This window comes from Crocuta crocuta, unplaced genomic scaffold (assembly GCF_008692635.1).
Source record: "Crocuta crocuta isolate KB4526 unplaced genomic scaffold, BGI_CrCroc_1.0 scaffold273, whole genome shotgun sequence".
In the NCBI taxonomy this organism is placed as follows: Eukaryota; Metazoa; Chordata; class Mammalia; order Carnivora; family Hyaenidae; genus Crocuta; species Crocuta crocuta.
In genome coordinates, this window is record NW_027529425.1 from 6,176,689 (window position 1) to 6,197,141 (window position 20,453).

Genomic DNA, 20,453 nt, shown 5'->3' on the forward strand with positions numbered 1-20,453 from the left:
GGTGGGGTTGTTTCTTTTTTTTCTGTAACAGTGTCCTCCCCAGCAACATGGGAAGGTGGGGGAGTCTTCTCCAGGCCTTTATCAGAGGGGAGAGGCAGGCTTGGCCTTTTCTGGCTGGAGCCCAGTTGGCTGGACCTGGGGAGCTTTGGTGGCAGGTTGGTCAGGAGAGGGTACCAGTGTGAGTCTCTCCTTCCGCTTCCCCTCCACCTCGGCCGTCCTGGTCAGAGCTGGCATCTTTGCAGCTTAGAAGTAATACTGTTCTGTGGGTGTCATCCGTTCCTCGGGCAGAGAGGGCTTAGTGGCCCACCACTTATGCTGGACACCTGCCTGTTACTAAAGCGAGTGTCTGAGGGCTGTGTCTGCCGTAGCTTCCCGGCACCTAGGGGCTGCTGACCGCATTTAGAGAGCAGCCAATGCTTGTGTTTCTAGGAAGGTGGGATAGACGTAGTCTTTTCCTCCTTTTGCTAAGTACAGCTAACACCTCCGGACTCTCCGAAAGGTGGTGGCTGGGGGCGTGGGGATGCAGGGAACAGCATGTGGTGAGTTCCCTGGGCTTGTTGCATAATTGGAGCTGGAGAAGTCGACAGTCCAGAAACGCTGGACAATCCAGAAACACTGGGGCCCCCGAGGAGAGTCTGCTTCCTGTGGGGGAGACGGGTGCCCGGGGGCCGGACCTGTTAGACCACAGCTGGAAATACAGTGACAGAAGCAGAGATACAATGGCTGAGCTCAGTTGTGGATTGGAGGGAACAGTGGAAATGAGCAGTGGGAACCACCCAGTATGAGCGACAGACAGAAATACATCTGGAGGAAAAAGGCAGAGCCTCTGGGACCACTGGGATCTTAACAGGAGCCCTCGCTGAGGCTCACGTCCCTGAGTCCCAGGAGAGGACAGGCAGGGCTCATTGGAGGCTCTGGCTGCTGCTGTCTCTTTCCTCAGGACAGCTCTGTCTGGGCTTTTTATTTCTTCTTGAGTCAGTTTTGATAGTCTTTGGGAATTTGTCCATTTCAAGGTATTTGATTTTTGGCATCTAGCGTTGATAGGATTCCTTTATTATTCTTTTTATTTCCATAAGGTCGGGGGTACTGCCTCTTCCATTTCTGATTTCACTAACTCAGTCTTTTCAGTGTTTTCCAGATTGGTCTAGCTTTATCGGTTATACTGATCTTTTTAAAGAGCCAGCTTCTGGCTCAGCTGAATTTCTCTCTTGCTTTCTATACTCTTCTTTTGTTTATTTATGCTTTCATCTTTATTCTTTCCTTTCTTTGGCTTTGGGTCCACTGATATTTGAGAAAGATGCAGAAGCAGTTCAGTGGAAGAAAGATGACCTTTTCAGCACATCCTTGTGGAGCAGTCAGACACCCATAAGGAAAAAAAAATGAACTTTGCACTTCACACACAAATTAACCACAAAACTAAACGTAGAACCTAAAAGTGCAAAACTCTTATTATAAAATAAGAGAAAAATCTTCAGAGTTTAGGCAGAGTTTTCAGACTCGACACCAAAGATACAATCTGTAAAAGGAAGAATTGATAAGCTGGATTTCCTAAAAGCTGAACGCTTGTACTCTGTGAAAGATCCTGGTTAGAAGGGGAAGGAAAGGGTTCAGTCCGACAGGGTGTTTGCAGACCCCGCATCTGACAGAAGATGGTTATCTGGATTGTGTAAAGAACTTCAAGCACTCAGCCTCCAAGAAGATCTAATTAGGAAACGGGCGTGCACAGATGGCAGACAGGCCCTGGGAAGGATGCGGGCACCATCAGCCAGAGGGGGAGGTGCACGGGCAACCCCAGTGAGATGCCACTACACAACTCAGGAAAGTTAGGGTAAAGCATGGCACCAACGCCAGGTGTAGCGAGGGTGCAGCAAACCGGCGCCCCCTCGCTGGCATGGCACTCAGTTCCACCACGGCACCGTTTGTTCACAGCCGAGCTGCAGCCTCTAGATGTCCCAGCAGTTGCACTCTGGGCCTTTATCCTGAAGAAATAAAGCTTATATCCACACAGAAAGCCATGTAAGAGTGCTTTTAGCAGGTTTATACTTAACGGCCATAATTGGAGAAAACACCAGCGTACCCCCCCGTGGTGCATGGGTAAACACGGCAGTACAGCCATTGGTGCGGGGTCAGTCCGGCCCCCCTGACCTTCTCCCTCCAGCCCCTTTCTTTCCTGGATTATAATACTGTGCGTTACGGAACTCTCGGAAACTGCTAAAAAGTATAAAGAAGACATTAAAAAAAATTTTTTTTAATGTTTTTATTTATTTCTGAGAGTGAGACAGAGACAGCGTGAGCAGGGGAGAGTCAGGGAGAGAGGGAGACCCAGAACCTGAAACAGGCTCCAGGCCCTGAGCTGTCAGCACAGAGCCTGATGCAGGGCTCAAACCCACTCATGACCTGAGCCAAAGTCGGACGCTTAACCAACTGACCCACCTAGGTGCCCTGAAGACATTTTAAAAGTTCCTTATTTCTTTACCCAGAGATAGCACTAAAATCATATTTGTATGTTTCTTTCATTTCTCCCCTCATCCATCCATGCATGCATTCATTCATCTGTCTACTCATCACCCATCTGTCCATCCATCCATCCACCTATCTATCCATCCATCCATCCATTCACTCATCCATCTCTCTGTCCATCCATCCATCCATCCATCCATCCACCCACCCATCTCTATGTCCATCCATCATCCATCCACCCATCCACCCATCTCTATGTCCATCCATCATCCATCCATCCATATGTCCATCCACCCATCCAGCCATTACTGGCTGATGACCATAGTGCCAGGTTCTGTGGGATCAGCTGTGTTCAGGTAACTGTTCCAGGTATTAAGAGAACAGGCATGAACAGGACAGACAAGACCTGTTTGTGTTCTATGTTTGTCACTTAACACTTACTGTGACAAATATGCTTAGGTTGTTAGATGGGCTTTGAAAATAAAACCCTCAGTAGCTACATAATGTCCCTTTATATGGAAATATCAGAATTAAACTTCTTGGTGGAAATTTAGATTGTTTTTAACTTTTCCTTAGTTTTATTAGTGAGCAGCATCCTTAGATGTGGCTCTCGGCCATGTCTCTGACACATTTAATGAGATGTGTGTCGGAACCTGGGGTTCCTGATCACAGGATAGGGATACTTTGTTGCTGGCTCAGTGGACATCCCCTCCGGCAGGTGTGCCCCATTTGCGCCGAGTATCAGCATTTCATTTCCTCCCACTTTGGGTGAGAAGTGGATCTTACCGGGTTTCTGTGGCACACACCTGAGACTCTGCATTCAGTCCACTCCCATCTCTGACAACAGTGCCTTCCAGAGGAGGGAGGAGGTTTCCAGGATTCAGTAACTTGCCAGGAAGCTTCGCCAGGAAGTGGGAGAGCCAGATTTGCAGCCTGAGTCCAGTCCTTCTGCAAAGGGAGGGCAGCAGAAAAGCAGGAAGTTAAGCAAATTAAGGGTCTTGAAGTTGGATTTGTGCAGTGGTTGCCCTGTGGCTGCTCCTTTGTGCTCCCAAGAGACTCAGTGGCCACGTTAAATGTCTGTGCCATGTCGAATATTCATTGCGGTTTGAATTCCTTGGCTTTTTGCCTCTGGAGGAGCCGGTGCTGAGGTGCCACAGGACACAGGCTATGGGAGCCATCAGTCAGATCTCGTTGGGGTCCCCGGGCCTGGGGTCTGGAGGGTGCTCCGGCCCAGTTTGCGGCGCTACCCTGTGGTCCTGGTGCTGGCAGGCTGCCCCTGGGGTGAGCACAGGGCTGGTGGCCTTTGTTCTTCTCTTCTCCCTCCGACCCTCGGGCTCGTGTCGTGTCCGCAGTCCCATGGGGCGCCCCTGCTTTCCCCACGAAGGGAAGCGTGAGTCCATCGGCTTTCTCCTCGCAGGCCTTCTCTGCTTTGGGGCAGATCTGTTCTTCAGTCCTCAGTTGAGTTGGGGTGAGAGCAGCTTTTGTCCCTGAGTCCTCCCTCCCCGCTGTCCTGTTCAGCGTCAGGTGGGCTTGGTGGGGCCGAGGTGGCACCTGGCTCCCCGCCACCCATGCTCCAAGGGCATTTGCACCCGAGGGCCTTGGCACAGCCGTCCCCTCAGGGACCAGTGCTGCTTTGTGCCGCCTCGGCCGGTGGAGGGACAGGGCTAAAGCCAGGAGTGGGCGTCGGGTTTGCGGGCACCTTGAGTAGGGGACACTCAGTGTGCACATGGAGCCTCGCATTCGGTTCTGCTCCGTGCCCTCGTCAGGGAGCCCCCGTGGGTGAGCTGTAGAGTCGGGGCTGGAGCGCCCTTGGCTGCGGGCCCCTGTGGGGCCTGACCGCTCTCTTGATCCGAAGTGCCAGCACGGGCAGTGGGACACGGCTGCAGTGACCCCTTCCCCTGGAGCCAGGGTGGAAGGGATGACTTCCATCTCTCGCAAGTCTGTGGGCCACACTCAGAGCTCCTGAACGGGCATTCAGGCAGGTGGGCCGGCCAGAAGGGCCCGTGTCCCTTGACCCTGAGGATCATGCACTGGGGGCCCAAGCACAGAGCCCTTTTGCTAAGGACTGTGATTGGTTTAGCAAATATATTTTTAACATCTTTTCCTCACCAAGTACGGTCTTGGGTGTTGAGAACTCAGCAGTGAAAGGAGTGCCCCACCTGCTCTGTGCGGGCTGTGCCCTGTGGTCAGGGGCACACAGCCTATTGATGGACATAGGAAGTTGTGGTGACGGCTGGAGGGTGGACCATAGAGTGTGCCCAGAGACCCCCATGTGGGCCCCTGTCCTGGGACAGCACCCCACAGCAGGTCCCCCCCTTGCCCCTCGCAGGGTCCCCATCCTCCCTAGCAGGCCCGTCCAACGGGCAGCTTGGGAAAGGCATCCTGAGGGCCTGTGTTCTGAGTGGGATTAACCAGCTGTGTGATCTGGATTTTAATGGAGGACATTCCGAGAAGGTGGGGTAATAGTAATAATAAGCTCGAATTTAAATGGATTTTAATGTGAATATTATGAGTTTTAAATAAATGATTTTATTTGGTCCTAAAAATAAGGCTGTGGTAGGAAATTTCTGGTCTTCCATGGTTGGCACAGCTGAGGCTCTGACCGACTCAGCTGCTTACTCCCATCTGCACTGCTGCTGGATGGGGCCTGGGGTCCAGCGGTCTGGCGCTGACGTGGTGGCGTGAAGCGCCCAAAGCACACCGTTTGTCTGTTGCTGTGTCCCCCGGGCCCCAGGGTTGGTAGCACGAGACGTCTGTTGAGTGCGTGAGATTGCCCAGCATTCTAGACCCTGCAGAGGTGTCAGCGAGCATGTGCTGAGACCCTGATGCATGTGAGAGCAGTGGACATGTGACCCTCGAGGACACAGGTATGGGGGTGTACCCGCGCACGCAAGTGCTGGTACAGGTGGAAGGTGGGACTTCTGTGCTGCTCCCGTGCCCGTGTGCCGCCGTGGGCTCCCTCCAGGGCTCCCTCCAGGGCTCCTGTGCCTTGTGGTCACTACAGGTTCTCCCCCAGGTCTCCCTCCAGGGCTCCCATGCCCTGTGGCCACTTCGGGGACCCTCCAGGGCTCCTCTTGGGGCTCCCTCCAGGAGCGGTCCTGCCCACCCCTGCCTCCCCCACATTTTCTTCGTCTCTTTGAGATTTTTTGGCATTCACCTCCTGTTGCCTCGGGGACTGAAGTCTGGGAGAGTCAGGCTCCCTGCAGAACTGGGCTGACCCCCGATGGGTACCTTCAACACAGGACACGAACTTCCAGTGCAGGACAGGAAGCAGTGCAGCCTCCCCTGGCCCCGTTGGGGATGTTTCCCAGTTGGCCAGCCATCGTGCTCAGAGCCCTTCTCATCTGAATTCCTGTCTGGTCAGCTGAGCGGTGGGCAACTCCCCAGGCAGACGAAGCCTGTCCGGTGCCTGACCTTCTAACGTGAGGAGAGCCTTCTTAAAAAAGAGCTATTTGGGTTGCGCCCTGTGTCCCAGAAACTCCAGGTTTGCATGCTTTGGTAAGTGGTGAAGGCCTAGGGGTCACTGTTGCTGAGATGCTTTGTACTCCATGATTGCAGGGGCGCAGGCCAGGAGCTGTCCAGGACCTGATTTATAAAGTGTGTCTCCACCCCGGTGTCCATGTCATCTTTAGCATGACAACCGCGCTTCGGGCTTCTGCTTCCTGCAGAGCTGGGCTCAGATCTCGGCTCAGTCTGCAAGTTACGGAAGTCAAGAAGCCTATTTCCTTGTCTGAGAGAGTGAGTGTCTGTCTCCCGTGTTGTTCTGAAAGTGGATCGATTGGCTGATTCATTTGCACTTTGGTTGAGCAGATATTCACCGAATGCCTGTTAGGTTCCAAGCACTGGGTTCTGTGCAGTGAAGAAAAGGCCCAGGGAGCTGTGGCATGGACATGGCCTTGCTGGGTGCTGTGCCCGCAGAGGGCACGCTGGAGCTTGGGGGCTCCTCTGGCTGTGGGGAGCCAGCCTGGACCCTGGTCATCGGCCTGTCCCTTTGTCAACCTAGCTCTCACTCCTCTCTGTCCTGTCTGGTCAGTGGCACTTGACCCTGAGCCAGGCCACAGCGGCTCCCCTATCTGAGCATGGCTCCGCACCCGTGCGGCGTGGACACACGCCCCCTGCTTGGCACGCCCACGCGCTGGGAAATGGTGCTGTCCGGGAGCTCGCTGCCCATGAGGGCGCATGCCCAGGACACATCCTACACCTGCCGGGAGTGAAATGTGACCTGTAACAGAGCAGTGTAACATCTCTGTAAAATTGCTCTGGGGAATCTCCATTGATCCCTGCTCCTTCCTGCAAGAGGCATTGCAGAGCTTTTCATCAGCAGGTTGAAGTTGTGAGAACACGGCTGGCCAGGGAGGGACACGAGCCGCAGGCGCCAGCCCGGGGCCGTCGGGAGGAGCACCATGACGTGGGGGCATCTTCAGGCCCAGCGGCCGTCCCGTGTCAGGCCAGGTGCTGACGCTCTGTCCTGGGACAACATTGTGGCGGCCAAGGACCCAGGAGGACCCGAGGCTCCCCAGAAGCTGCTGCGAGCGGGCCGTGGGGCCTTTCCGCTCCCCCGTGTTCAGACAGTGACAGTAGGGTGTGGTGCTCTGGGCCAGCTTTTCCGTGGAGGCTGCTGTCCCCTTGCCACCCCCTACAGCAAGGCTGGTCCACTGTGTGCCACCTCCCAGATGGGGAGCGGCGTATCACCAGCCCCAGAAAGCTCCCCTCCCCCGCCCCAGCCCCTCTAAGCCATGCATCCCATTTCTAACACCACACACCTGCCCCTGTTTGTAAGTTGCGTATAATGGAATCGTGCAGTGTGTCATCTTTTGCGTTTGCTTTCTTCTGCTCAGGATCATGTTTTTGTGGGCCGCTGCGTCCTCTGTTTTGTGAGTGGACTAGACCACAGTGTGCTTGTTACGCATTCACACATAATCTTGAGTTTCCTAGTTTCTTGGCGCGTGTGAACTTCGGTGTGAACGTTCTTGTCTTTGGTGCACGTAGATCTGTGTTTGTCTGGGTACCCAGGAGCACGGCTGCTCCGCACGGGCACACCTGTGTCTGCGCACACGCCTGCCGGCCCCCAAGGAGCGCTTCTGCTGCTCCAGAGCCCGCACGCGCTCGAGGCTCTTCCCGGGTGGACGCTGTTCCAAGGTGGGTGGTGGGACCTCCTCATGTCTCCAGTTTGCGTTTCCCAGGGTGTGGATGGGGACGGACACCCGTGCGTGGGCTTACCGGCCACGTGGAGCTCACTCTGGTGAGGCCCTGGCACATCTGCGGTCTCGTTTCCTCTCTTTTTCTTCACAATCTGTACGAATTCTGCATGGATTTTGCACATGAGCCTTTTCTCAGGTGTTTGTATTGTATTGCGGATGCCTTCTCTCTGGGGCAGGTTTTCACTCTCTCCAACTTAAAAGAAGTTCTTAACTTTAATGCAGTGTAATTTATCCATGTGAAAACTCCTTGATGGCTATTATCTCTTGTGTCCGCTTTAGGACACCCTTGTCTGTCCCATAGTCACCGATGTGTGCTTCAGTATTATCCCTTTGTTGTTTGGCCTTTCCACACTTAACCTCACGGCATGAAGGTTAATGTGTCATGGTGAGACCTGCCCCCCCCGCCCCTGCCCACCACAATGTCCAGTCAGCTTGATAGCGTTTATTGAGACTCTTCCTTTCTCACTGCTGCTGGGCTGCTTACTTGGTAAAACCGGAGTCCGCGTCTGCACCGGTCTGTTTCTCACTCTTCTGCCTAAACCACACTGCCTTAGTCACACTGGTACTCTACTCAACCCTGTTACCTGATAGAGCCAGCACCCCCTCCCCAACTGTCTTGGCTGGCGATGACCCTTTACCTTTTCACGTGCAGTTTAGAATCCATTGTGTCCATTTCGACAGTAAACCCACCGAGCTCTCTGTGGGGAATGCACTGATTTAGTGCCATCTTCATAAGAGTGCATCCAATCCATGAACATGGTATGTGATTCTGTGTTTTCTCTGTGTTTTGCAAGGTTTTCTAGGTGGACATCTCATAGGTTTGTGGTTTTTGTTTGTTTGTTTGTTTGTTTTGTTGGTTTGACATTATAAATGGCATCTTTTCTAAAGTTAATTTTATAACTATTTGTTGCTGGCACATAGAAATAGAATTAAACTTTGATTATTGACTTTGATCCAGCAACATTCTAAACTTATTTTAATAAGTTCTTTGTGGAATCCACTGGATTTTCTGTGTCATCGACTCATAATAGGTTTTAATTCTTTCCAGTCTTTGTACCTTTGCGGCTGTTCTTGCTTTATTCTGCTGCTTACCGTCTCCAGTGCTGTTCTGGACAGAGTGTTTTGGTAGCTGGAGAAGGAAAATTCTCACACCTCACTGTTGCAGACCATGCTGGAGTTCTCTTCCAAGCCCTCGTTTGCCAAGACAGTTTTCATGCATTGTCTTCACCATGAATAGATGCTGAATGTTAATCAAAGGCTTTTTCTGCATATACTGAGCTGATCATACAATTTTTCTTTACTCCATTAATGTGGAAAATTAAATTAATTGATTTTCAAATGATAAACCAAACTTGCTTTTCAGGAATAAGCAAACCTGACTGTAGTTTTTTCTTTGTAAGTAATGTTTAGTTTGGTCTGCTAATAAGTAGGTTAGGGATTTTGCCTCTGTGTTTATGAGAGATTGTGATTAATTTTCATTTCTTTTTTAAGTTTTTTTTTTTTTTTTGAGTTTATTTATTTTTGAGAGAGAGAAAGAGACAGAGACAGGGAAAGAGAATCCTAAGCCGGCTCCACACTGCCAGTGCAGAGCCCAGGCTGGAGCTTGAACTCACCATGAGATCATGACCTGAGCCGAAATCAAGAACTGCCTGAGCCACTCAGGTAGGTGCTCCTTAATTTTCATTTCTTATAATGTCCTCATCAAGCTTTGAAGTCATGGTCTTTCTGACTTTATAGAATGAGTCAGAGAGTTCCGTTTTTCTCTTTTCTGTAGCAGTATGTATGAGATAGGGTGTTTCTTCCTTAAGGGTGAATGTCAGCAGTCCAGGCATCTGGGCCTGTGGGGTTTCCAGGTTGGAAAGATATTAAATGGGGACTTTGATTTCTTTTAACAGCTTTGAAGTCATTTGGATTTTCTTTATAAATGATCATTCATCTTCATGATCTGTGGCAGTGGCTGCTTTTTCAGTCTGGTTACTTGGTTATGTAGTTGCTCTCTATGAGTGGTGTATCAAGTTTATCAGTTTTATTAGTCACTTGAATGAACCAACTTCTAGCATTCTTGATTCTCAATCATGAGTATTCTGTTTCATGAATTTCTATTTTCATATTTTTTTCCTTTTCCTCTTTAATTTGTTCTTGTTCTAACTTTTGAACTACATTGATAACTTGTTTTTTCGTTTCTTCTCTGCATTCTGGGCTGTAAACATAGATGCCTACTGTAGTGCCGATACATTGTATTTTTCTAATCATTCAGTTCAAAATATTTATCAGTTCCAATTGTGTTTTATTTTGACCGCTAGGTTATTTAGAAGTAAATTTTCAACTTCCAACATTTTGTGCTCACCTCATTACTTATTTATAGCCTAATTTCATTGTTTTCCAAGCCCTTACCCTAATACCAGTCCTTTGAAATTCACTGAGACTTGCTGGGGGGATTGCATGGAGGTCAGGGTTGTGACCAGCTCGTGCATACTTCAGAGCAACACGTGTTCTGCAGTGGATCCGGTGTTCAGGTTTCCCTTGGTCCTTGGTGAGGTCTCCCCCCATTTCTCTCCAATCCGGAGGGAGTTCTATTGGCACATCCCAGCATGACTTGCGGTTTGTCTATTTTTCCTCTTGATGTTGTCAGTTACAGCAGCCTATCTCTGGATACCAGTTTCTTAGGCCCACATAGATGGACAATAATCATCTTCCTGGTCCAGTTAGGCTTTATTACTATGAAATAGTCTTCTTAGATAACTTTGGATCCTTAAATATCCTTTGTGTGATATTAATACAAATCTGTCCACTTCCGTTTTTTATAGTATTTGTACTTTTTACTCTCTCGACTTTTATTTTGAATCTTTCTTCATTATTTTATTATGATGTTGCTCCTGCACAGGTTAGGTTTTGTATTTTAATTCAGCCTGAAAATCTTTGTTTTTTTTAGGTGAAATACTTAATTTAGTTGTAATTGAAAACAAACTTGTTTTTTTTTGTTTTGTTTTTTTTTAATTTTTTTAATGTTTTATTTATTTCTAGGTGAGAGAGAGAGACAGCATGAGCAGGGGAGGGTCAGAGAGAGGGGGAGTCACAGACTGAAACAGGCTCCAGGCTCTGAGCTGGCAGTCAGCACAGAGCCCGACGCGGGGCTCGAACCCACGAACCGCGAGATCATGACCTAAGTGAAAGTCGGACGCTTAACCGACTAAGCCACCCAGGTGCCCCGAAAACAAACTTGTTTTTAAATTAACCATCTCACTATGTACTTTCTGCTTGTGTTCCTTTGTGGTATTTTTTTTTTTTTATTAATATCTCGTAGACGAAACCATTCCCCCTTCATTATCTTGTAGTAATGTGTGCTTTACTGTCATTTTTAGGTCCTGTTTTGGTAATTATAACATAGACTCTTTATCAAAGTCTAATAAAAATGAATACTTGTCTATCTTCTAGACAATTAAAGGTACCTTAAAATATGACATCTGTTGACCTTTTGCTTCATGTATAGACTAATATTATGTACTTTACACACACACACACACACACACACACACACACACACTCTTATATAGCTGAAAAAGATATCATTGTTATTTTTTTTTAACGTTTTATTTATTTTGAGAGAGGGTGTGGGTGAACATGGGGTAGAGACAGGGAGAGAGAATCTTAAGCAGACTTCGGGCCGCCAGCACGCAGGGCCTTATGTGGGGCTCCACCCCCCGAACTGTGAGATCTTGACCTGAGCTGAAATCTAGAGTCGTCTTTGTCCATCAGTGGACACTTGGGCTGCCTACATATCTTGGCTGTTGTAGATAATGCAGTAAACCTAGGGGTAAAAAGTTACTGGGTCACATGGTAACTCTCTTTCTAAGTTTTTGAGGCACCTCCATACTGTTTCCACAGTGGCTATACCAGTTTGTGTTACCACCAACAATGGAAAGGGATTCCCCTTTCTCTGCCTCCTCACAAATTCTTGTTATTTCTTGTGTTGTTGATTTTAGTCATTGTGACAGGTGTGAGGTGATATCTCATTGTAGTTTGGATTTGCATCTCCCTGATGGTGTGTGATGTTGAACATCTTTTCATGTGTCTGTTGGCCATCTGGTTGTTTTCTTTGGAGAAATGTCTGTTCATGTTTTCTGCCCATTTTTAATTGGATTATTTGTGTTTTGGGTGCTGAGTTGCAGAAGTTCATTATATATTTTGGATTTGGATATTAACCCTTTATCGGGTAGATTATTTGCAAATATCTTCTCCCATTCTGTAGGTTGCCTTTTATTTTTGTTGACTTTTCTCTTCCTCTGGGCAGAAGCTTTTTATTATGATGTCCAAATAATTAATTTTGCCTTTCTTTCCCTTTCTTCAGGAGACATGTCTAGGAAAAAATGTTACTACAACTGATGTCAAAGAGGTTGCTACCTGTGTTCTCCTCCAGGAGTTCATGAGTTCATGTGTCACATTTAAGATCCTTAATCTATTTTGAAGTTTTTTTTGTGTGTATGGTGTAAGAAAGTGGTACAGTTTCATTCTTTGCATGTGATTGTCCAGTTTGTTACTGTCGTTTTTATATGTTCATTTATATTTATACATACTTGTTTATTACCCACCAGCATCTCTAGGCATCCATCTGGGATCATTATTCTTCTGCTTGCAGAATGCCCTTCAATATTTCCTTTGGTATGGATCTGCTGCTGAGGATTATTGCAGTTTTTCCTGGTGTGAAAGTGTATTCATTACACTTTGACTTCTAAAGAATACTTTTGCTGGGAAGCATCTGGGTGGCTCAGTCAATTGAGGGTCGGACTCTTGATATTGGCTCAGGTCATGATCTCATGATTTGTGGGATCAAGCCCCACGTCAGGCTCTGTGCTGACAGTGCGGAGCCTGCTTGGGACTCTGCCCCTCTCTATGAAGGTAAGTAAATAAACTTAAAAAAAAAAAAAAAAAAAAAAACACTTCTGCTGGGTATGTAATTCTTGGTTGGCTGCCCACGCCCTGTGAGCCTATACTGGCACTGCCCTTTGACTTGCACCAAGTGAGCTCATGAGTAAATCACCCCCTTCCTGGGGCCAGTCCCATGTCCATTTTCTCCTCTCCCGCTCTTTGTGTTTTTTTTGTGGGTTTTTTTGGACCAGTTTTGGGTTTACAGAAAAGTGGAGAAGACAGTACAGAGATGGCTCCTGTATTATTTCCCCCCACCCCACAGTTTCACTTAACACTAACATCCTGCATTATCCTGGGGCACGTCTGTCATGATGAATACACCAGTATGCATACATTATTGCTAACTCACATCCATGGTTTATGGTAAGGTTTATTCTTGTATGGGTCTGTGCGTTTTGACAGATACTGTTAGGTGTGTTCATATGTAAATATCATACGCAAACGTGTGTATGATTGCTTCTGTTTTCTGCAAGAGATTTTAAGGAATTGGTATAATTTCTTGATTAAGTATTTGGTGGAATTCACCAGTGAAATCATTGGAGACTGGTGCCTTCTTAAGGTTATTAATTCAACTTCTTTCAATAGATGTAGGTGAACTCAGATTTTCTGTTTTTCTTCTTACAAATTCCGATAGTTTGTGGCTTTTAAGGATTTGGTCCGTCTCGTATAAGTTACCAAGTTTTGGGGTATGGATTTGTTCATAATAATCTTACCCTTTTTCATGTTCCTGGGATTGGTAGTGATGACCTTTCTCTCATATTTGATATTAGCAGTTTGTGTCTTTTCTGTTTTGTCTTGTTTTTTTCTGGTTGTGTCTTGGTCAGCATGTTAGAGGCTTTTCACTGTCGTTGATCTTTTCAAAGAACCAACTTTTGGTTCTGTTGATTTTTCTCAATTGATTTCCTATTTCAATTTCATTATTTCTATTCTGATTTTCATCATTTCTTTCCTTTTGCTTGGTTTAGGCTTACGTTGCTCTTCTTTCCTTAGCTTTCTAAGATGGGAGCTTAGATGATTGATTTTAGATTTCTTTCCTAAAATACGCATTCAGTGTTACACATTCCCTCTAAGCCCTGCTTTTGCTGCACAATGTGACAAGTTGTGTTTCATTTCATTTCGTTAAAAATACCGTTCTATATCTCTTAAAACTTCTATGACCCGTGTGTTACTTAGATAAGTGTTGTTTAATCTCTTAAGTATTTGGGGATTTTTCCAGCTATCTTTCTATTATTGATTTCCATTTTAATTCCAGAGTGCTCTGAAAGGCTACTTGCTATGATTTCTGTCCTTTTAAATGTGTTTAGGTGTGTTTCATGGCCCAGAGTGCAGTCTGTCTTAGTGAATGTTCCAGCGAGCCAGAGAAGAATGTGTGTCCTCCTCTTGGTGGATGAAGTATTTTATCAATGTCGATTAGGCCCAGTTGACTGATGGTGCTATTTGGTTCAACTGTATCCTTACTGATTTTCTGCCTGCTGGATCTGTCAATTACTGATGGAGGGCATGGAAGTCTCCAGCTACACCAGCAGATATGTCTGTTTCTCCTGGAAGTTTTATCAGTTTTGCCTCACGTATTTTGACCCTCCATTGTGAGGTGCATACATGTTTAGGATTGGCAAGTCTTTTGGGGAGTATTGGCCCCTTGCTCATTATGGAGTACCCCCTTATCTCTGATCGGTGCTTCTGTGTGCTGAGGTCTGCTTGGCCAGAGATTAGTAAAACTTCCCCTCAGCCTTGCCGTCCTTTGAGGTTAGCATGACATATCTTTCTTCGCCCCTTAGCTTTTACGTCTTTCTGTGTTTATATATATAAAGTAGGTTTTTATAGACATAATTTTATAGATACATGATTAGATCTTTGTTGTTTTAATCCACGTTGACGGTGTCTTTCAGTTGGCATGGTTTGCTCATTCACAGTGTTACCGGACCACCTTGTTTGGCAGCCGTCATGTTTGTCAGCAGTTTCTACGTGCACACTTGTTCTTTGGTCCTTTTTGACTCTTCCCTGTTGATCTGCTTTGTTTGGTTTTAACCGAGCATTTTATAGGACTCTGTTTCTCTCTTTTTCTCTGGTTACTCATGATTTACAGTGCTTAATTACTGTGCTGTCACAATCACCCTAGAATTGGCGGTTTGGCAGAAGTCCGAGTCCACCTTCAGACGGTCCCCTGCGCGGGTAACTCGGGGGCCTTGCACCAGGGGTCACCAGCGCCCTCCCCTGTCCCTTCTCACAGCGCCGGCCCCCTTGAGGCCTTGCTACCATTGTTCCTGTGAGCGTTTTCTGTTAGATCAGGTAAGACTGAGAAAGCAAAAGAGACTGTACTTGACACTCACTTGCTCCTTCCCTGTAACTTTTCCTTTCTTTATGCGGATCTGACTTCTGGCTGCTACCGTTTGCTTCTCTCTGGAGAGCACCTTTTAATATTTCTTGTGGGCAGGTGTACTCTGACAGATCCGCGTGCTGTTTTTGTCTGAGGACGCCTTTTTTCCCCTCCGCTTCTGAAGGCTGATTTCACCGGATGCAGAGTTCCGGGCTAGGGGGGGGTTTCTTTGCCTGTGTAGACACCCCCCCACCCCAGCCCTGCTCTCTCATGTGCTGCCTGGCTCTGTTGGGATTTCTCTGTCTTTGGTTTTTGGAGTTTGGAAATGTATGATTTGCCGGGTGTAGGTTTTTTGTTGTTTATCTTGCTTAAGGTCCTCTGTGCTCCCTGCATCTGGGGTCTGATGACATTCTGGAAAATCTCCCATTTAGTGGGGTGTTTCCTCTGCTCCTGGTGTCAGGGTACAGCTCCAACTCCTTGCGTAACTGGTCCTCATTTTGAGACGTGGTTTTCCTCACTGTTACTCTGTCTGCAGCTCAGTTTGGGAAGTTTCTGTTGCCACGTGTCTGTCCTTGTTTTCTCTTACCCAGTTATGCCCCAGGCCGTTGTTCCCATCCTCACTCTTTGCCTGTGTTGTTTTATTCTTTTTCTTACTTTGGATTTGGTTGGCTGGCTCATTAATTTTTAGCTTTCAGGTTTTCTGATATAGACACTAAATTTATAAATTTCCTGCTGTGTTCTTTTTTCTTGCATCTTTTTGCCTCTCTTTTATATTTTTCTCTATTTCTTCTCTTTTAGAGGTTCCTGTGTGTATTTAATATAGTGGGTGGTTAATGATATCTCTATGCCTTTGGGAGCAATTTAAGGCTCCAGGCCTCCCTTAAATGCTTTTATTATGTGTTATATTCTTTTTCTCCCTGAATTTCTATTTTTAATTGGTATTTTTTCAGTAGACTATATTCAGTGGATGGTACCTCCACGTTACAAACTTGAGAAGTCCTGAAGGCCTGAAGGAGTATGTAGTGAGAAGTTCACCTGTCCCTGCCCTGTCCGCGCCCCACCCCCCTCCCCACCTGCTTGGAGGCAGCAGGGGACTGGTTCAGCTTGCAGAGACTGCGTGGGCGTGGTGTGTGCACATGCATGTGGCATGCTCGCGCGTCTCCCTAAGAAACCTGTTGTATCCTCCCCTGTGCCACAGCCTTAGCGTCTTATAGGTATTTAAGTAACTGGGGTTTGTTGCTGCTTGTTTCTTGTTAGTGGGTGACGAGAAGGTTCATTCTGCCTTGCCCTCCCCCCGCCCATGAGTCAGGTGCCCTGCAATCTCACAGAGTCATGGCTGTGTGGTAGCCCATGGCGCTACTCCGTCACTCTTGTTCCTTTCTTGTTTCTCAGTCTTGCTTCCATGACCACTTGGCTTCAGCCTGGAAGACGCCCTGTGTGCCCTCCTCTGCTGATGTCCTTGCTGGTGAACAGCCCCCCACCGCCCCTGACTCAGTGTCACCGTGGATGTGCACATCCTGCCGTCCTTCCTATGGCCACCCTACTGTGGGGTGGGGGGGTGTGCAGCTTCCGCATCCGCAGGTGTGGGTGTCCGCCCATGCCCCACATGCTCTGGAAGGTCTGGGATCTTCTGCAGCAGATGGTAGGCGCTTTTAATCCATTCTGGAAGTTTCTTAGCCATTGCAACCTTGACTGTTGCCCTCCTGTCCTTGCTGCTGTGTCTCCCCTTTTCTGTTTGTCCTTTGTCTGCTGTCTGCTCTGTTCCTTAGATTTTGGCCGCATCTGAATTGCTGTTTTACTTATTTACATGTTTGAATTGTTATTTTACCTTGTTGAACTTTATTTAATTTACATTTTGTTTTTGTTTTTAAATTTGCTTGTCTTGCTAATAATTTAAGCCCCTTTCTTTATTGTTTTGAACATACCATGCACATTTTCTGTTTCTGCTTCTGAGTGTTCTGCTACCATAGTGCTGTGAGTTCAGAGCTCCGGCTTCCTGTGCCTGTGTGTGCTGCTCTGTTTTCACTGTCCTTGTGTGATTGATTTATGTGTTGTACTATGACCTTAAGGTCTTTAGAGCTTTCTCTTTGGAACTTGTTTGATGCTTGGAGCAGGGTTCTGCCTTCCCAGCCAGGATCCCCGCGTGTGCTTCTGCCACGCACCTGCTCGCACTGCAGTCTTGGCATGCTGTGCCCAGTGAGTCCACCGGAAGTCAATGCTGCGTGTTTAGGGCGGGCCCCGCGTGTGGTTTGTTGTAAAGTTTGCTCGCTTTGGATACCAACGGTTGTGGTCCTGGTTGTCTGCTCTTGTCTCCCAGCCAGCTTGGGCGCCTGCAGGAAAGGGCTGTTTCCAGGCCACCCCGCAGAGGCCCGTGCTCCAGGCCCCAGGGCTGCCGTTCCCCTTGGACTCAGGAGGAGCCGAGGAGGCTCAGAGTCTGTTTATGGGAGGGGGGCATGTGTGAGGACTGGTGTCCATTAGGACCAGACGCTGGGGTGTCTGTACGCTATAGCGCATGGAGTAGGGTGACCCTGGTCTCTGGGAACCCGGAGGACACACAGCTCCTCCGGCACTCATCAGCGCGATCGTGCGCGAGAGCGACACCTCCTCTCTGGCCTCTGGCCCTTCGCTGGCTTGCCAGTGCCTGAGGAGGCAGTCTCTGAGCTTGTGAGTTAGACTCCTGGGGCTGCTGGCTGGGGTTTGCTGAGGTTGCCGGTTGGGCATGTGCGGGAGGAGCCCTGAGAGGGGTGCCTCAGGGAATCTGTCACCCAGGGTTTGCACTGGTCAGAGTTTCCTGTGGGGGTACGATGTGTGATGTGGGGGCTTAGGGTCAGGCGTGCTTCCCCAGCCTCAGAGCAGGAAGGGTTTGGGCTGGAGGGAGGAGAGGAGAGGAGACAGCCAGAAGAGAGACCCCCTCCCCAGAAGAGAGGCCCCTGGCACTGTGCCTGCTGCATGTCCCTCACCGGTTTCTCGGACTTTGCTCCTTTTCTGGTGCCCTCCCCCCTTTCTGCACCTTCCTCTGTCCTGTGAGCCAATGCTCAGAGCTCAGGGAAATTACAAAAGTCTGCATCCTGGTCCAGCATTGGGGGCTGGAGCGATCACGTCCCTGGGCATTGCATTGGTGACCAATGCCTATGGGACTGTGGAGGCGGGGGCCTGGGTCCCCGGGACCAGCCAGGGATGAGAGGTGGCAGCGGAGTCTTCGCAGAGCTGCTGGCAGGACTGTCCCAGAAGCAGGGCTGTCCTGGGGCTGGAGGCAGAATTGGCAAGCACGGCCAGCCATCGCAGGCCCCGAGGGCAGGGAGGTCATTGGACATCGTCTTTCCAGGCGGACCTGTCTGCCCGGCCCTGCAGAGAAGTTACTGCTCCTGTTGGATGGCCCTTGGATGGTGGGGTGTGAGCCATGGCTGAGATGCAGACTGCTGGGTTCTGGGGCAAGACCCCATTCGGGGCCCACAGACCTCTGGGTTCTGGGGCGAGGCTGAGTCCGGGACCCACAGACCGCTGAGTTCTGGGACGAGGCTGCATCCAGGCCCTCCAGCATTGGTTTGGCTGTTCGGTGCTGCCTGCAGAGGCTGCAGCTTTCGCACTTAGATTGCTTCTGCAACAGTAGGTACAAGCAAGAGAAAGTGAAGTTCATCTTTCTCAAGTGCTGTCAGCCTTCTGGAGCACGTCAGGTGGTCACTGTGGATCCTGGTCTCCACGCCCGCAGCCCCTGGGGTTGGCGTCCTTCCCACGGGAAACCCCAGACCCTTGGTGCATTGGGCGGGTTCCGCACCACCGCGCGGCACTGTCGAGGAGACCTGTCCCTTCATTTCCGCTGAAGAAGAAAGCGTTGGTTTGTCCAGTGACCCGCCTGCAGAGCTCAGCGCTGGTCAGAGAGGTGGGCCAGAAGACAGGATGGCTAGCCAGGGTCTTGAGCCTTCTGTCCTGCATCTGTCCTGGAGTTGGGCACTGGCCGGGAGGGAGGCTGCATCTCCTGGGGGCCCAGCAACCGTTACCCACATGTGGGGCTGCCGGGCCGGTGCACTCCTTCCCAGACGGCTGGGCGGCGAGGGCAGAGTGGGGCCTGGGGTCACCTGTGCATGGGTGACCCTGCCTGCACCTGCTAACTCTGCAACAAACAGGCATGCTCACTGCCACATGGGACTGCTCTGCTCTCCTTCAGCTGAGTCCCTGAGGCTTCTGCACGAACTGGATGCCTGTTTGTTCAAAGATCAATCATTGGCATTTGCTCAAGTGGAGATGAAGCAAACTACCACAAGCAGAATCGGTTATTAAAAAGTGGTTATCAAATCAAGCCTGCACACCTCTTGGTCTTTCCCGAGTAATAGCAGAATGATGTCTTTAATGGCAATGAACAACAAACCTGTTATGTCACGTTATTCTCCTTGCCAGCCGCAGCACCCAGGACATGGTGGAGACCCCGCGCTGGGAGGTGGGCTGTGGGATTTATTGGTCAATCAGGGAGACAATCACAGCTTGTTGATGAAGGCAAGTCCCCCCAACGCCCGGCTCCCGGGGCACCGGCACTCTGGTGGGGACAACTCCTGTAAGCAGCTCCAGCCATAAAAGTCAATACGAAGATATAGGATTTCAATAAAATTATGACACTCAATAAACCTTCCTGCGGAAACAAATTTCCCACGGACGTGCGACCCGTTCCAGTTGGATTTGTAACTTTAATTTCTCACTTAGCAAATTTCTTGTCATTGGCTAATTGTGTAGTCGGCGTCAGAGCTATGACCAAGTCTGAGGCTCACTAGTCCTGTGCCTTCCTCTGGCTGCTTCTACCTGGAGAACGCTGAGTTGGGGGCTATTCCGAGTCCGTGAATGTGCCTGTGCCGGCTGTCCCTGGGGTGTGCCTGGTCGTCCCACCCTGACGGGACAGCAGCCGAGAGGGAGCCCCGGGCTGGGGCAGAGCCAGGCGGTGCCAGGGCTAGAGGCCTGTTTGCAACACAAATGAGGTCACTGGGCCTCGCTTCTGGGGCAGTGTACAGACGCTCCTCCCGTGAGGGCGTCAACCCTCACCTCCACATGCGAGGAGTATTGACCCACTCATCTGGGACCTCTGACCTCAGGGACCCGGCTGGGCGGAGCAGAGCTGGGACAGACCTGGGCTGTGCTGCCCCAGACAGAGGCCGCGGAGCTCCATGTCCTGCAGCAGCAACATCTCTGGGCACCTGAGTGCGACACAGGCTCTGAGGCCCCTCCCCAGACCTGCCTAGTCTGAGCTGACCTCCCCCGAGACCCCTGGAATGTGGGCCCACGTGAAGCTCTGAGCCACGTGCACTGGTGCGCCTGGGTGTCCTGTGGGATGACTTGGGTTTCTGTATGTGGGCTTTCCTGGGGACAGCAGGCCACGAGATGTGGGCAGGAGAGCAGGCGCCAGCCCCAGCTCAGGACTGCATCCGGACTGAGGAAGAATCCGGGCGCACAGGGCACGGGAAGGGCGGTGGGCAGTCCATGGGGGAGATATTGGCTCCTTTCCGGGTGCGGGTGCCCTCTGTACAGATCCCCCAGAGCTGTTTGGCTGCTGGACCTGGGGACAG

At 49.6% G+C, this 20,453-nt stretch overlaps 1 protein-coding gene across 4 annotated transcripts in view; it reads left to right on the top strand.

Moving 5' to 3' along the window:
• The window catches only part of MAD1L1 (mitotic arrest deficient 1 like 1), a 305,713-nt gene that overhangs the window by 136,945 nt on the left and 148,315 nt on the right, over positions 1-20,453 (top strand). The gene's annotated exons all lie outside the window — the stretch shown is intronic.